General features: G+C 49.8%; 1 protein-coding gene and 1 pseudogene across 1 annotated transcript in view; both read right to left on the bottom strand.

The window, feature by feature from the left end:
- Chst3 (carbohydrate sulfotransferase 3) overlaps positions 1-2,580 on the bottom strand; it is a 34,378-nt gene extending 31,798 nt beyond the window's left edge. Inside the window, exon 1 of the mRNA XM_029482286.1 lies at positions 2,102-2,580. The gene's annotated coding sequence lies outside the window, so the exon portion shown is untranslated. The remainder of the gene's footprint in view (positions 1-2,101) is intronic.
- Positions 1,898-15,770, bottom strand: LOC110302690 (annotated as a pseudogene).
- Between the last annotated feature and the right edge of the window lie 729 nt (positions 15,771-16,499).

Below are 16,499 nucleotides of genomic sequence, written 5' to 3' on the forward strand. Positions count from 1 at the left end.
CCCAACTTCCTGCCTGCAGAGCCACACCGAAGGCTCCAGGAGCCATGACTTCTGCAGAGACTGGGATGGGCGGTCAGAGGCTTCGGAACCAGCTTAGAAAGCAACACGTATGCTTCTGCCTTGTTGCTACAGAGCCTGTACAGACAGGTTGGTGTGGTGACGTCAGCACAATTCTGAAATCAGACTCTCCAGGTTCAAATCCTGGCTTGGTCTCTTACCAACAGTGCGACTCTGTCTCGGGGACGATATCTGTGAAGCTGCTGACTGCAGAAGACATGAAGAAGGTGGAGAGGGGCTATAGGAAGGAGGCAGGGAGGTATTCTACCCGGAATTGGGAATGGCCAAGAACAAATCTCTCCTGTCTCCTCTGGGGCCACAGGCCTGGCATTACCCACGCATCTTGCTAATCCTGGCATTTAGGGCCCTGGAGTCTACACTCCTGCTAGTAAGTATTCTTCAGCAACGGGAGTGGGAACTGACACATTTCTTCCCCGTGACAGGCCAAGGCCACCCTAACATCTTTGTGGACTCTCAGCTGCTGGCAGCCCCAGTTCCAGGAAAAAGGGATGTTTTTGCCCCCCCCCCCCCGGGAGCATCACACCAGCTGGCAGAGAAAAGCAGACATGGGTAGTCTATACCAGAACTATGACTACCCTCTCAACGATGCAATCGCGTGCTACCGTCAAGTCAAGCCCCTGCTGGAAGACACAGCTTCTACTGGACTCCTGTAACCACCTTTCTCCAGCCAGGCCAGCAAGAGTACATGTCCCCAGCTCCACATGTCCCAGGGACTGACTCTACCCTAGCATATACCCACTGGCCTTTTTTCTCCACCTCCACCCACAGTGAGGGTGTGGGAGGATTAATGCAATCTACTTCTACTGTCTAGTGCAGAACTCCCCAAGTCTGCCAAACAGCACCCAACTTCTTCAATCCCATTCCTTTCCCCCAAGTAGCCAGATGCTGAAATGGAACCTTCCTCTTGTCCTGAAGAGGGAGAGGTGACCATGAGGCACAGTGGACTCGGGCCACACACACCCCACTACCACGACCCAAGACACAAGGCAGGGTTTCCTGCAGCCAGTGAGGTATTTTTCTCTCCAAGAAGATCAATGCCAATTCAGCCGAGACTCACTGGGCTCTGCTCGAGGCAAGTCCATAATTCACTACCGGTGCCCTCAATCACCAGACAGCCACTTACTAAGACTGTGTGCCCAGCACTGCACTAGTCCCAAGATCCTTAGGACATGGCAGGACACTACGAATCAGAAACCAAGCAGGCATTCTGGTACAAGACAGGCGAACAAGCCTGGTTTCACCCTGACTTTAATCTCAGCTCAGTCCACGGCCCCATTTATATGGCCCCGAGCTGAGATCCCCTATGGAAGTTCCTCTGAGGAAGCACATCCGCCAGGGTCTCGGCTTCCTTGCAACGCCCCGTCACGAACACCACGCAGATTGTCAGGCGCAGCACCAGCACACAGTCTTTTCCTTACATCTTAAAGACCCCAGTCCAGAAGAACTTTAAAAGTTTCCAAATCACTGGCTCTGGTCTCCCCCATCTCCCTCCGGAAGGGCTGCGCATACCCAGACACATCATCTAGACACCGAGTTTCCACACCAAATCCGCCCTTGCTAGCCCGGGACAAGTGACTTCAACGATTGCTTTTTTTCTCCCGGTTCCTGGGCCTCAGTGGGTCTCAGGCACCGCTTCCCAAAGCCCGGGCAGCTAGTAGTCCCCTGCTATGGAGTTTGGGGGCTCCGTTTCAATGGTGGATGGAGCTGCGGGACCAGCAAAGAACCCAACCTGGTTTAAAAGTTCCCAACCCTGGCGGCTCCTAGAAGCAGGAGTTGCACTTCGGAGTATGCAGGACGTTCGGCGTGAAGATGCCGATCCTCACTTGTGGTTTGTGCGGTGACCCGGCTGTGGGTACAAGGCAGATGAGAATTTGGCAGCGTGGAGTTTTCCCCGCGCAGGGAACTCCCCGCCCGCCCTCCGCCGGTCCCCTTCTCCTCCAAAAGTTTGGCGCGCGCTCTGGGATGCGGTCGGTGACCGCCTGGGGCCCAGGAGGCGGTGCCGGGACGCGGGCGCCCCACTTACCCTGGCCGAGCCTCCTCCTCCCGGCGGGCGGATCCGACACTCTGGAGGTCGGCGTCCAGCCCTGGCAGCATCCGCCCCCAACTGCGCCCTCGGCTCAGAAGATGCTGGGGCCGTGCTCCCCACGGCGCCCACTCTGCGTCCCCGGCTAGTGCGGGGAGGGAGGCGCGGCCCGGCTGGTCCCCTCGCTGGGCGGGAAGCGGCGCCAGGCGGGCGGTGTCCTAGCTGCAGGCGAACGATCGTTCCTACCCACGACTCCGATCCCGCTAGCGACCAGAGGTGGCCTCCTGAGCCGGCAGCCAAAACTTTGGGAGCCCCGCGCCTCTCCTCCACACTCCCCGCCTCACTCCACACGCGCACCCGGCAACTTGGGAACGCTCGGTGAAGTTGGCGCGGCCGCCCACCCGGCCTCTCGAAGAGGATGGAGGAGGCGGAGGACTCAGGGAGGAGGGAGGAGCCGGGAGGAAGGGCAGCAGCCCCCCCTATCCCCCCTGGGAGCCTCGCTCTCCTCGACCCCTCCGTGGGCCTTTGTTCCCGACTTAGCTGCGTCCCAGGGGACTCGCCAGGGCTGCTCCATCCCTACCCTTGAGGAAGAGGCTGGGAGGAGCTTCCAGCCCCAGGGAAGGGAGTTCAGGGGCAAGGCTTCAAGGAGAGTTGTCCTCCTTGAGCCCCCCCCCCACCATGCTGCTGCCCACCCTGAACGTGAGGACCTTCCTGTCCCTCTGAGGATGCTTCCTGGGATTTTGAAAAGCCACTGTCCTCCTTTCCTGGGCAGCGACAGGTTACAGAAGTGTTCTTGATGCTTTCTCACAGAGCCCCCAGGACAAGATGTGGGAAGGGTCCTCACCAATTAGCTCAGAGGGAGCTGGACCCCCTTCGCATTAGCTTAAGACCCACTTGGACTGCTGGCACCCCTGAGGTGGAGGTCATGTCGCTTCTGAATGGTGATGCATGGTGAGTATTGCTGGATCTGTAAAAGGGCCAGCTTCGCCAAGACTGCTGTAAAGGGCCCAGTGTTGGAACACAAGCCAAACTTCAGGTTATAAGTTCCAGTCCTGGTGATGTACCCGGTCCTTTGAGGTCTCCCAGTCCAGCTTTCTTCTCCAGGACTCTAGCTAACTTCAGGCCTGAGACGGCCCTCCTGACGTTTCTTGGGCGTTTGTAAGGTTTAGACAAAATAGGCAATTGTCTATAAAGGAGAAGTGAGAAAATATAAAAAAGGAAACATACGCATCTGTCCTTGGCCCCACTCTGTCATGCTGAACATTTATATCAGCAGAAGACATTAACAGACTCAGGTAGCTGATACAGAGCCAGACAGAATGGGCAGTGAGACCCGGGTGGCTCCAAGACCTCCTCTCAGGTCCCTAATTAGAAGCTTGGTAGGAATCTGCTAACCTGTTGGCTAGCAGTGGCCTGATGGAAGTGTGGAAGTGCCCTGCGCTATGATGTGAGACCCGCAGCTAGCTTTCAGCAGAAAACCCTCACTGGCTGCCTGTGTTCTGTAGCCTATTGGGGAGACCAGAACTGGAGAAAATATAGACCCAGCCACTTCTAGGCATTGATTCCCCGGCTCCCTTTTTCTGCATTGACCCTTGATGGACTCTGCCACTCACTAAGCTCTTCCACAGGTCTGGAGTCTTACACACACACACACACACACACACACACACACACACACGTGCACCCAACTCTACTAAGTAGGTTTATGACAGACTGTGAAGAAGATCCACTAACTCTGCACTGCTAGCCTCATGCAGAAGGCTTTCCCTTGGGGATCCAGGGAGTCTTGGATTTTTATCACCCAAAATTTGTGATACACCTCAGGGCACACAAAGACCAAAAGTTAGGCCTGTGTCAGGCTGAGAATAGAGCCTAGTGGATAGAAAGCTTGGCTTCAGTTCTCCAGCACCACATAAACTTGGGTGTGGTGATGCAAACCTGCAATCCCAGAACGAGGGAGGTGGAGGTCAGAGGATCAGAATTTCAAGGTCATTCTCAGCTATAGGGAGTTCAAGGCCAGCCTAGAGTACTAGAGACCCTGTCCCATATGTCTATATTGCAGCAAAGGTAATTTAACCTTATCCCCAACTAGCTTATAAATAAACAAGACTTAGATTTCCCAATTGGAGTTAAGAGCTGCCCAGATGAAACATAATAAGCAATAACTCAGGGTTATTGATAGGAAAGTAGATTCTAACAATATAGAGAGTAGATATCTGCCCAGCTCTTGTATTGTTTAAGGCTTATTGTAAATATAAAGGTTTTGTGTGTCTTTCATCGGGAATTTAACTAACTAAAGTGGGGTAGAAACCTCCGACAGGGATTAAACACTTTCTACAACAGATAGTACCATGTCATCTGCGTATTATAGGTGGTAGTGAAGAAAGAGATCCGTCCAAACCAGCGGTTCCCACAGGGGTTGCCCAAGACCTTCTAAAATGTCAGATATTTATGTGGCTATTCATAACAGTAGCAAAATTTTGGAGTTATGAAGTAGCAACAAAAGTAATTTTATGGTTAGGGGTCAGTACAACATGAGGAATTGCAGTAAGGAAGGTAGAAAAACACCGGTCTAAACAAATGCAAGGGATGAAACACAGTGCCTGTACAAGGCGTCAAGAGCAAGAGAACGCCAGACAGGCGCTGTGTTGGACAGCTAGCTGCCTGTCAGAACCTGCCGCCTGCGCTGCTGCCCTGGTCTGTGAGCTGAAAGAAGACCTTACCTGGAGTGCTTCCTTACCCCGGCTCTGGGATACGAGGGCTCTTGTAATATGTAATCGCAGTCTGGGGTTTCTACCCTGCCTTTGATCATTCAGTTCCCAGATAAAAGACACATTGCCATGGACCACCCCAGTTGGGTATGGGGGTCCCTGGAATGAGGGTCCTCGAAGCTAGGTGGGTCAGGATCCTGCGGTGACAAGCAGAAACAAACACAGAGGCAGTTTGAATCTGAGTGTATTTTGCAGCTCTCAAGCAGGGGATTTTCTACATTAAAAAAACCCAAACATTACATCTCTTAGAAACTATATCCAGTGAAACAGTCGCAGATACCAACAAAAATCATTTGGCACAGTAAAGCACAAAAATCATCCAAGCATTACAACTCTGAAACTATGTATTCAGTGAATCACAAACAGAACAGGTAACATCATTATAAATCATCAAAATATAACAATTCTAAAGGATGTATTCAGTGGGGGCTGTCGTCCAAGGCTAGTGGCATAATTCCAGGAGCGGGTTAATAAATCTTTAACAGTCAGTACTCTTAACCGCTGAACTAACTCTCCAGCCCCATGGTCAATTATTATTTAACATCTAGTGCCTGTTTTTTTTTTATACATCTTCAATATAAATTTAATGTAAATTTAAACTATTTTAATTCTTTCTAATTAAGGCTTTCTTTACCAATATACCAAAATCCACCTCTGATGACACACGTGTAGCCATATGAGATTTTATTGTTGGGAAAATTTTTATCTATCATCATAGTTTTGTAAATGATTTAGAAAGTCGAGCATTGGTTTCCCCAGGGATAAGGTCATGTTAGTGACTCTATCTCTGAGGACGGTTTCTCACCCATTATTCTCCATTAAGATCTTGGCCTAGGCTACCAGGAACATGTAAATAAGAAAAGAAATAAAAGAAAACAAAACAGATAGATTGCCATGAGAACTATGGCTCAATATTTTTTTCTGCAGAGAAGAGTTCCACACCGGTTCGAGGAGGCCTCCCCCTTTTGAGGTCAATCGCCTCAGTCTGTGGCACTTGTCACACAGATCCTACTGGAGGTGGTGTGGCAACACATGACTTTTACATTTATGATAAGCCTTTAAAGAAAGCACTAGAGCTGGGCAGAGATCTACCCTCTAAGCTATGAGTATCCATTTTCCTATCAATAACCCCAAGTTATAACTCGCCTAGGCTCCATCTGGGCAGCTCTTAACTCCAACTGGCCAACCCTCATAGCCATGTTTTCATGACTCACCCACCACACGGCTTCTTCTCCTCTCTCCACCTTTCTTCTTCCCGCTTTGTGGTCCTTCCTCAGACCCTGAGACTTAGAACCCAAGGATCACCCAGCTCTCTTCTGCCCAGCTATAGGCTGTAGGCAGCTTTATTCAACCAATAGTTTTAAGTTAAGGAGCAAGGTCACATAACATCACTTGATGTATGTATGTGAGGATTCTCTCATCCCTGAGGCAACTAGACGTTGGGGGCCAGTGTTTAGCATTACAATAAATACATAGCAACAGAGCAAACCTCAACACGGGGCCACAGGTTCCTGGGCCTTCAGTGAAGGCATCTGACCTGCTACTGAGGGGAAAGGTCTAATCCAAAAGACATAGGTACTTTTCACCCTAAAATACTCTCCAGGCTCAGTGTACAGTATCATTTAACTAAGAATGGTGGCCCCTGTCTTCCTCCCCTCCCCTCTCCCATCTCTCCCTATTTGAAGAACAGAAAGAACTAGTTGGGCACAGTGACTGGTTTAACCCCAGTGTTCAGAAGGCCAAGGCAGGAGCATTGTGGTGAATGCCAGGCCAGTCAGGAATACACAGCAAGACTCTATATCAATAAATAAACATGTTAATAAGTAAATAAAAATAAGTAAAAATAAAAACACATCAAGAATGTCACATTAATGTCACCTTGGGCTTTGCTTTAGCCAGCGACACATGCCTTTAGCTGCAGCATTCTGAGACAGGTGCATCTCATGAGTTTGAGGCCAGCCCAGTCTGTATAGTCTCATGAACAAGGAGGAGGAAGAGGAAGAGGAAGAGGAGGAGGAGGAGGAGGAGGAGGAGGAAAGAGAGGAGAAGAGAAGAGAAGAGAAGAGAAGAGAAGAGAAGAGAAGAGAAGAGAAGAGAAGAGAAGAGAAGAGAAGAGAAGAGAAATCTAAACAGAGTTTGGGCAAATGACAAAGAAACCACTGTTATACCCTTTGGAAGAAGAGGCACTAAATATCCTGAGAGGTATCACACTTCAGGAACCCCATACTGCAGATGTCCAGGCTCAAAGCATGAGGGTCTGGAGAGCAGCTTTGTGGCAGAGCATTTGCCTGGCAGGCACGAGGAGGCTGTGGATTCCATTCTCAGTACTGCTAAACAAACAAAGTATAGGCATGGATTAGTATGCACTTTTAAAGTCTAGTATTGTGGAGGGCCTGGAACAGAAGGATAAACAATGTCCTGGTCAGTTACAGCTTCAACACTGCTGCGTAACAAATGCCCTCCGCATCTTAACACCTAACACAACAGGTGCTGACTTTCCTCATTTCAGGCTCTCTGGTTACTAGAACTAGCTTTGAACTTTGAACTTGCTGGGTGGTCCAGGCAGGACTTGGATGTGTGATCTTCCTGCCTCAGCCATTCTGGAGTTAGAGGCCTCTACCACCATGCCTAGCTGAACTGTTAAAAGACATCAGGCTTCACAGCCCTCTCTTGCCTGGGTGTCCTCAGGAGCAGATGTGAGCACCCTGCTCAGATGGCAGGCTCTGTATTCAAAAAGAATCAGTGTCTGGGGCTGGAGAGATGGCTCAGCGGGTAAGAGCACTGACTGCTCTTCCAGAGGTCCTGAGTTCAATTCCCAGCAACCACATGGTGGCTCACAACCATCTATAATGAGATAATGAGATCTGATGCCCTCTTCTGGTGACAACTACAGTGTAATCATATAGATAAATAAATAAATAAATCTTAAAAAAAAAAAAAGGACCAGTGTCTGTGGGATTCTGAAAAGATCCCCCCCCCTCCAAGACTCACTGCCATATTTATTTACTACATGGGACTATTAACCACGTGCTGGTTAACTGACTCAAAACCAAAAACTCACCTTCAAAGATCAATCAAATCATTGGTGGGGTGTGACCTTTGATGGAGTTTTCCACAATTTCAGGATGAATTACAACACCGTAATAAGTCCTTATTTTAGACACTAGATTTTTAAACCTAGTGGTGGTGGCGCATGCGTTTAATCCCTGCTCTTGGGAGACAGAAGCAGGTGGATCTCTGTGGGTTCGAGGCCAACCTGGTCAACAGAGGGAGTTCCAGGACAGCCAGGGCAACACACACACACACACACACACACACACACACACACACACACAATGTGGTCTTGAAAAAGGAGAGAGAGAGAGAAAGGAAATTGCATCTTGAAACATGAATGAAATGGTGCACCAAGGGGCCAAGTGTCCTTCCAAATACTTATTAGGGAGCAGTGGGTACATGTGGCTGAAATGTGACAGGCCATGTGGGGACAACTGAAGCTGAGGAAAGGTCCCTTGTGCCCATTAGATCACTCATTCTGTGTGTGTTTGAAATTTTCTTTAAGGATCCTTAACGTGATATCCCATACCTGTAACACCAGCACTCTGGTGGAGACATATGGGTTGGGAGTTCAAGGCCAACCTTGACTATACAGCAAGTTCGTTGTTATTCTGGTATATATACATGCATGAAATTCTGCTTTTGGAGTCAAGCCCCTCAAAATAAATAAATAGATAGATAAATTCGGGCTAGGAAATGTAGCACAGCTGGTAGTGTGTTTGTCTAGCATGCCAGAAGCCCTGGGTTCCATCCTGAGAGCCACATACAATTGCACAGTATATTGGTGTACCCCTGAGATGCTCACACCTGGGAAGAGGAGATGGGACAATTAGAATTCGAAGCCAGCCTCTGGCCTTTTTCAAAACAGGACCAGCAAGCACAAGTCGCACTCAAGGCTACCTGCTTATGCTCAAGTGTGATGTTAGCTGGACCAGGAGGGGAGCTCAAGTGAGGGAGGGGTTGTGGTGTGTCTGCTGAGATCCAGCATCCTTCTTACGCAGCCCTGGGGGGATGTATATAGCAGGACAGAGGCATGGCTATCTGCCTCTAGCAAGGTCTCGTGAGCACGGAATACTGAGGAGACCTCGTGAGTGGAGTTAGGGACCAGGGTGTCCCTTGAACAGAAGGTGGTGGCCATGGGGAAGGTCAGAGATGGGGTCATCAGAATGTGGGCTGGGTTGGATATGGGGAAAAAGAAGAGGGAGGAGCTTGCTCAGAAAACGCAGGGAGCCCGGAACTCGGGCAGCTGCCTTTTCAAACCAGAAATATTGTTTATATTTTGAGAGTTCCAAGCAGGACAGGCTGACCCATGCCATTAACTGATGAACTTGGGTCACCTTCAAGTGATTCGACTACACTCTTAACCACTGAGCCGTCTCTCCAGCCTCTGTCTTTTCTGGTCCTGTGAGACAGGGTCTCATGATGCCCACAAACTCACTACGTAACCAGGACAACTTTGAACTCCTAAGTTTCTTGCTCCTACCTTCAAAGTGTTATAACTACAGGCCTGTGCCACCAGGTCCGGCTTCCCAGGGCATACATAGCCTTAGCCATAAGTAATCCAAATCTTTGCTTGGGGAAAGTGAACCTGGAGGTTCCCCAAACCTTTCTATGTTCATGGGAAATGAAGCCTCCAGGACTGGCTTAGTTACAAGGAGACAGGAGGTGAGGGCTGGGGGGGTGAGGGTTGGAAATGGAGGAGGGCATTGTCACTATTGCTGTGCTGAAACAGCATGACCAAGGCAACTTGGAGGAAAAAAGGGTTCATTGGCTGCTGCTGCTGCTGCTGCTGCTGCTTCTCCTCCTCCTCTTCCTCTTCCTCCTCCTCCTCCTTCTTCTTCTTCTTTTGGAAGTTCAACAGTTTTAATTTCACACCTGTACTACTCAACTACTTGCTATTTAAGTTATGGCTAAAAAGTACCCAAGTCTTTGTCATACATGTAAGTTGACCACTACTGTCCCCCAACCAATGGCATGCCTGGGCTTCAATCATCCCCCATTTTCCTTTTGATGCTATCAGTGTTCTCATCTTTCACAATCTTAAAATTAGTTCACCTAACACTGGCCCATCTTGTTTCCTCTTCTCCCCGTTTGCAAGGATCTCAGCCTGATGGGCACATGAAAGGTTTCCAACTACTTCACAGCAAAGAGAAAAATGTCATTTCTTCTATAAATTTTTACCCAGTTAGGAAAAGCTAAACATTAGCTATCCTTTCATCAAGTTAGCACAGAACAAAGACATAAAATTGTACCCAGTATAGTGAGATCAGAGTACAAAAACCACCAGCCATTGGGAGAAGCTAAAATACTCAGGTTAGCTATTTAGTCCCCCCGCTAGAAGAAAAACATGTCAGTTACAATTAAATAAAGTAAAAACGTAGTTCCATCTTGTCTGCTTTTTGGGTTTTAACAAATAGAAACCAGGCAAGGTGAATCAACAACTATACCTTGAAAGTGACAAGGAACGTCGTGTTCAATCTCATCATGTCTTGAGGGGCTTAAGAACAGAGGGAACTGTTCAAACATGGGGAGTGCCCGGTGGCACAAAGCACAGTTTACAACGTTTCTGTGGCTGGCACTGAGGGCTGCTAGAATGAACTTCCATAGATCTTTGCCTTGGCCTACTTGGGCATCGTCTTCCAAACAGACATGGAAAGTGTTTAGCTTATAGGAACTGTACAGGGTGTTAAAGTGTCCTGCCCTGTGAGTACAGACAGACCAACTGAACTGTAATCAAAGTGGGCATTTCTGAACACATGGCCTCCTGGCATGGCCTTTTTGTGAGGCTCGAGATGAATGGCATTCTTTAAGAGTCCCTCAAAGTATCTGGAGGAGCAGGGACCACTAAAGTGGGCTGGGGAGAGGATAGAGTAGCCTGTGGGTGGGGGCTGGCCAGGGGAGCCACAAGGGGAGTGGGCCTCATAGACTGCAGAACTGACTGTCTTTTCCTGGGAGTTCTGCCTGTCCATGGAATGCTACCGAGGGAGGTCATGGTTCAGGCTTTTCCGGGGCTTGTTCAGGCGCCTGCATTTTTTTGCCTCCTCCCCAGCCTCCCCTGGAGGCCTTGCTGTGTTCTTCTCTGACTCAGACTTCTTTTTTTCATCTTGCATTCGCTTTACCTGGAGCCACTCTGTGTCCTTTTTTAAGTGGCCTTGCCCACAGCGGCAGGAACAGAAGCGGAGAGCCAGGTCACAGCCCTTCTTGGTCCACATGTTCTTGGGGACACTGCTTCTCATTCTAGCTGCGGGCCCTGCCATCATTTGGCTAATACTTCTACATCACATTATTCATCATGGAAGGAGGTCAGGACAGGAACTCAAACGGGGCAGTAGTAGAGTTCGAGGCGGGGTGCTGCTTACTGGCTTGCTCAGTCCACAAGGCTAGGAGTCTTGGCTTGTCTTCCATATATGCTGGAATCCCTGAGAAGCAGACGCCAATGAAGGAGTGGAGTTGCTAGCAAGGTGAGAGCAAGCAGCCAAAGAGCAAAGCTTTCCTTCTTCCAGATCTTTATATAGCTTCCAGCAGAGGGCTTGACCCAGATTAGATATGGGTTAAAGGTCTTAATATATAAGGCATGTCTTCCTTCTCAAAGATCCACCTGAATTGGAACATGGTGCTAAATATGTTCTGGGTACAGAGGGCTGGAGGGGTGCCAGCTGTATGATGGGCAGTGAGGGGGCTTGGTTGGGGAGGGGGGACTATGGGCAGGGAGCTACCCAGGTCTCTGAGATGGTTTGGAAGATCGGCAAAGAAGGCCTGGGTCTGGATCCAGGCAGCTGGAGAAGAGGGACTGGTGTTACCTAACCTGACAATGCAGTCAGTTCTGGCCTGGGACCAACGGGAAGAACGCCTGCGTGGGACTCTGTAGAGCCTTGGGTGGCCATTGCCCTCCAGGCTGTAGCTTTCTTCCTCCAGTTTTGTGTTTGTTTCAATTATTTTCATAACAAGTTCTTTTACAAAGTCATTACATTTTATTTACTGGGGACAGGACACCCTGTGCTGCACATGTGGAGGTCAGAGGACAACTGGTGGGAGTCCGTTCTCTCCTTCCTCTGTGTGGGTCATGGGGTGATGGGGATCCACCTCAGGTCATAAGATTTGGTGGCAAGCTCCTTTACCCTGTAAGCCATCTTACTGGCAGGATTGATCACATTGTAAACCCCCAGATTGTGAACTGAGAAAGCCTTGTGGTGTAGCTCAGTTCTAGCATGCACCTTTAACCCAAGAGGTAAATGAAGTCAACCCTAGGTCAAGAGGCAGAGCAAGCAACCAGAGGACAGGGAGAGAACGGAAGAGAAAGGAGGGATGGGTGGGGCTGGAGAGATGGCTCAGCCGTTAAGAGCACTGACCGCTCTTTCGAAGGTCCCGAGTTTAAAATCCCAGCAACCACATGGTGGCTCACAGCCATCTGTAACAGGATCTGACGCCTTCTTCTGGTGTGTTATGAAGACAGCTACAGTGCACTTTCATTAAACAAACAAACAAACATAAATCTTTGAGAGAGAGAGAGAGAGAGAGAGAGAGAGAGAGAGACACGGGGGGGGGGGGAGGGACATTGGGCAGTGTGGAGAAGAGCCTTTCTCCTTCTGGAACATCAGTGAAGCAGGAAGATCAGCTGGGAGCTTTCTCTCCCTCTCTGAGCCAGCAGGTTTTCATCCCAGCATCCTGCTTCTAAGTCTTCATTGGTAAAATCAGATGGCCGGGATTTTTTGTTTTTAAAACAACAGGCCCCTGCTTCTGTTCTATGTTTTGAGACAGATTTGAAAATTGTCAAGAAAAAAGTGATTTTAATATATATTTTTAGCTCTAGGCTTAAGAGAGGTGCTGAGGAAGGAAGTCTTGTTTGTGTATCTTTGAGACAGGGTCTGAATGGAGCTCAGGGTAGCCAAGGATGACTTTGAACCTCAGATTCTCCTGCCTCCCCCTCCTAAGCGATGGGGTTACAAGTATGTGCCACTACACCCAGTTTAGCCTGTGCTGGGAAGGAACTGAGTCCAGAGCTGTGTGCACAATGGGGCCAGCACTCTGCAGTGGAGCATCTGCCCCCCCCCCTCCAGTTTAACATTTTGTCAGGACAAGGAGGGAATAAAGGCTGTGCCTCTAGACACCTTTCTGCTTCCAGGTTGGAACCAACAATCAGGCTGACTGCCTGGCAGCGCCTCTGCCTCTCTAACTCCCACAAACACTCAGCATGTCCAGGTGTTCAGAGCAAGCTTGCACCTTTCTACCATCTCTGGCTGCTTCTCGAATACTTCTTGTGAGCAGACCTGCCCTTACATGGGATCCAGGCAGGCTATAGCTTGTCACAACATGCCTGCCCTTCCCTTGGCTTCAGACTGTCCCCTGCTGCTGTCTCCCTGATTAGAAAGATACCTGACTTCCTACAGGGCCTTGAGCAGCACTTGAAAGACACTCCAGTAAAGCACGCTCTTACTGAGTCAGAAGTCTGCCCCAGCCCTGGCACTGACATCTGTGTGACCGTAAGCATCAGCTGCTTCTCCCACACGGGGAGCTAGAAGTGGATGCTCTGTAAATCAGATCCAGTCCCCAAGACAGGAGGTAGCTTCCCTTAGGTAGTAAGGGTGGGGACCACAGCAGATCTTGAGCAAGTCGATTAGCACGCGACGATTAGCACGCGACGATTCCTGAACAGAAGAATCGTTCTCTAGTTGGCCTCGGGGAACCTGCATAGCTCATGGAGCCTGCAAGCTCCACAGCCTGCTTGTCCCCTCCCTTTCTAGGCACAACCTCTCTGGGTGCTCCATTCCTGGCCCCAGAACCTGCACCTTTAAGTTGGAGGGCTTTGGGCAGCATCTTGGCGTTCATAGTCACCTGGGTATGGGTGAGACAACTCTGATGCCTGGAATCTCTCCATCCTGGCTCTGCCTTGTCGCCATTGGCTTTGGAGCAGAGCTCCTGTGCCTGTGTTGACTGGCTTGATGTGGACTGTGGTCCAGTGCTTGGCTCCTCACTGTCCCTGGCTTCCTGGGTAGATGATTTAAGAAGCCACTGGAGAGATGGCTCAGCGGTGAAGAGCGCTGACTGCTCTTCCAGAGGTCCTGAGTTCGAATCCCAGCAACCACATGGGGTTCACAACCATCTATAATGGGATCTGATGCCCTCTTCTGGTGTGTTTGAAGACAGCTGCAGTGTACATAAAATAAATATACATATACATAAAATAAATAAATAAATCGAAGAAGAAGAAGAAGAAGAAGAAGAAGAAGAAGAAGAAGAAGAAGAAGAAGAAGAAGAAGAAGAAGAAGAAGAAGAAGAAGAAAAAGAAGCCACTGTGATAAAAGTCCAGGCAGGCAGGTGGTGGCGCACGCCTTTAATCCCAGAATTCTGGAGGCAGAGGCAAGTAGATCTCTGAGTTCGAGGCTAGCCTGGTCTACAGAGTGAGTTCCAGGACAGCCAGAGCTACACAAAGAAATCCTATCTTGGTATAAAACAAACAAACAAACAAACAAACAAACAAACAAACAAACAAAAAGAGTCCCGATTTAGGCCCCTGCATGGAATTCAACCCAAGACCTTGTCCCCTGCATTGACACCCGTGTTGTCCAGAGTGCCTTTGCTGTCTATAGTAGGGACACCAGACCATCCACTCTGTAAACAATATTTTTCTATCAATGGTAGTTAGCCCCAAAAGACTGGCCTGCTGCTACACAGCATGGGCAAGCCATAGACACACAGACGCCCCTCTGCTGCTGTGCAATGCATTGTGGGAAGGAGGAAGAGATCCAGAGACCGGCTTGCAGTCATGCTACCCAGCAAGGGCAGGCTGTAGACACACAGAGACCCACCTGTTGCCACACTAAGTGGGCCACCAATGTGCCACAAGGGTGGGCTGTAGACACCTAGAGGCCTGCTTGTGCCACACCACAGGGCTTGGGCAGAGGAGGTCATCCAGAAGCCAGCCTGCAGCAGGGACCACCAAAAAGTACAAGTGTGTAGTAGACAGATAGGAGAGAAATGGAACATTTGAACATTAGGAAGAGAGATGGAACTAGAAATTCCAGGATGGAGAGGAATAGCAAGCCTGCTGTTAGTAGCCAGCCCTGCCACCTTTGATGGTTGGTATATGCTTGGCCCAGGGAGTAGCACTATTAGAAGGCATGGCCCGGTTGGAGTGGGCATGGCCTTGTTGGAATCCATGTGTCACTGTGGGCGTGGGCTTTAAGACCCTCATCCCAGCTGCCTGGAAGTGAGTCTTCTCCTAGAAGCTTCTAGATGAAGATGTAGAACTCTCAGCTTCTCCTGCACCCTACCTGCCCGGATGCTGCCATGTTCCCTCCTTGGTAATAATGGACTGAACTTCTGTACCTGTAAGCCAGCCCCAATTACATGTTGTCCTTATAAGAGTTGTCTTGGTCATGGCATCTATTCACAAAAGTAAAACCCTAGCTAAGATACTACCTGAGGCCATGGTGAAGTCCCGGCCCATGCTGTCACGGATGGTCACGTCTGGCTCTGTGGCCATGTAGTGGCAGGGGTTGGTGTCCTTGTTGTGGCTTGTATTACCACTAGAGACTATGCAGTCGGCCCTGGTCTGAGCAGTTACGTGGGTCCACAAAGATGTCCGTGGGCTGTGCCGAACTGGCCCTGCCCCTCACTGGAGGGAGGAGCACTTGGGAGAGAGGGCCCTTCACCTCACCCAGGCAGCACAGTAAAGCCAGCCCTGGTGGAGAGGGTGCAGGCGAGCAGGGACTGAAGGCAAGAGTGGAGTGAGGGGTAGCTGGCTCCTCCACTTGTCTGCAGTGAGGCGGTGTAGACGAGGAGGTGACCCCTTCCCCCATCACCCCTTGCCACCTGTGGTAGCCGGGAGAGCTCACCCAGGCCATTGCTGGCTGCAGGACTCCAGGGAGTGGGCCCCAAGCCTTGCCTAGGCAGCACAGTGAGCGGCTCTGGTGGCATGGGTGTGGGTAAGCCAGGCCCTGCCCCTGTGCATCAGTGGCATTGTGTGAACTAGCTGGGGCATGCTGGAGAGCTTGCCCTGGAGGTGCAGATTTGGGAGAGCTGGTGGGCTGGCTAACTCAGCTACCACCCAGGCCCAGATCCAGGGCTTTGAGTTGGCTTACCCAGTATCCACCTCATCTATGAACTGCTGGACCAGGAAGGGGCTGGTCCTATTCATCCAAAGCTGCAGGATCTCCATGACACAGGGCAACAAGAGCAATGACTCATTGCAATGAACATTTGCAAGAGAAGATGTGCGGATAGACGGGTGTACTATGGGACACACTGTGACACACTACAGCTTCTACAAGATGTTTTCTACGCTTTGTTTTTCAGTTGTTATTGTTGTCTATTGGAGGTGTTGCAAGGATAGAAGGCTGATACGAGGGAGATGGGGACTGGGGTGCATGACATGAAACTCACAGAGAATCAATAAAAAGTTGGGGGCAAAGGTACTTAGCCCCACAAGGGCTTCATTTTCCCAACCCCCGTCTTCCCCTTTGTAGCAATTAGCTAATCGTGTCAGACTGTGAAGTTCAGCTCCCACCAATGGCATCAGAGTAGTCAGCTGACATTAGGGAGAAGAGACAAGGTGGTCTTGGTCGTGTGCAGAA

The sequence above is a fragment of the Mus caroli genome, chromosome 10 (genome assembly GCF_900094665.2).
Source record: "Mus caroli chromosome 10, CAROLI_EIJ_v1.1, whole genome shotgun sequence".
NCBI lineage: Eukaryota > Metazoa > Chordata > Mammalia > Rodentia > Muridae > Mus > Mus caroli.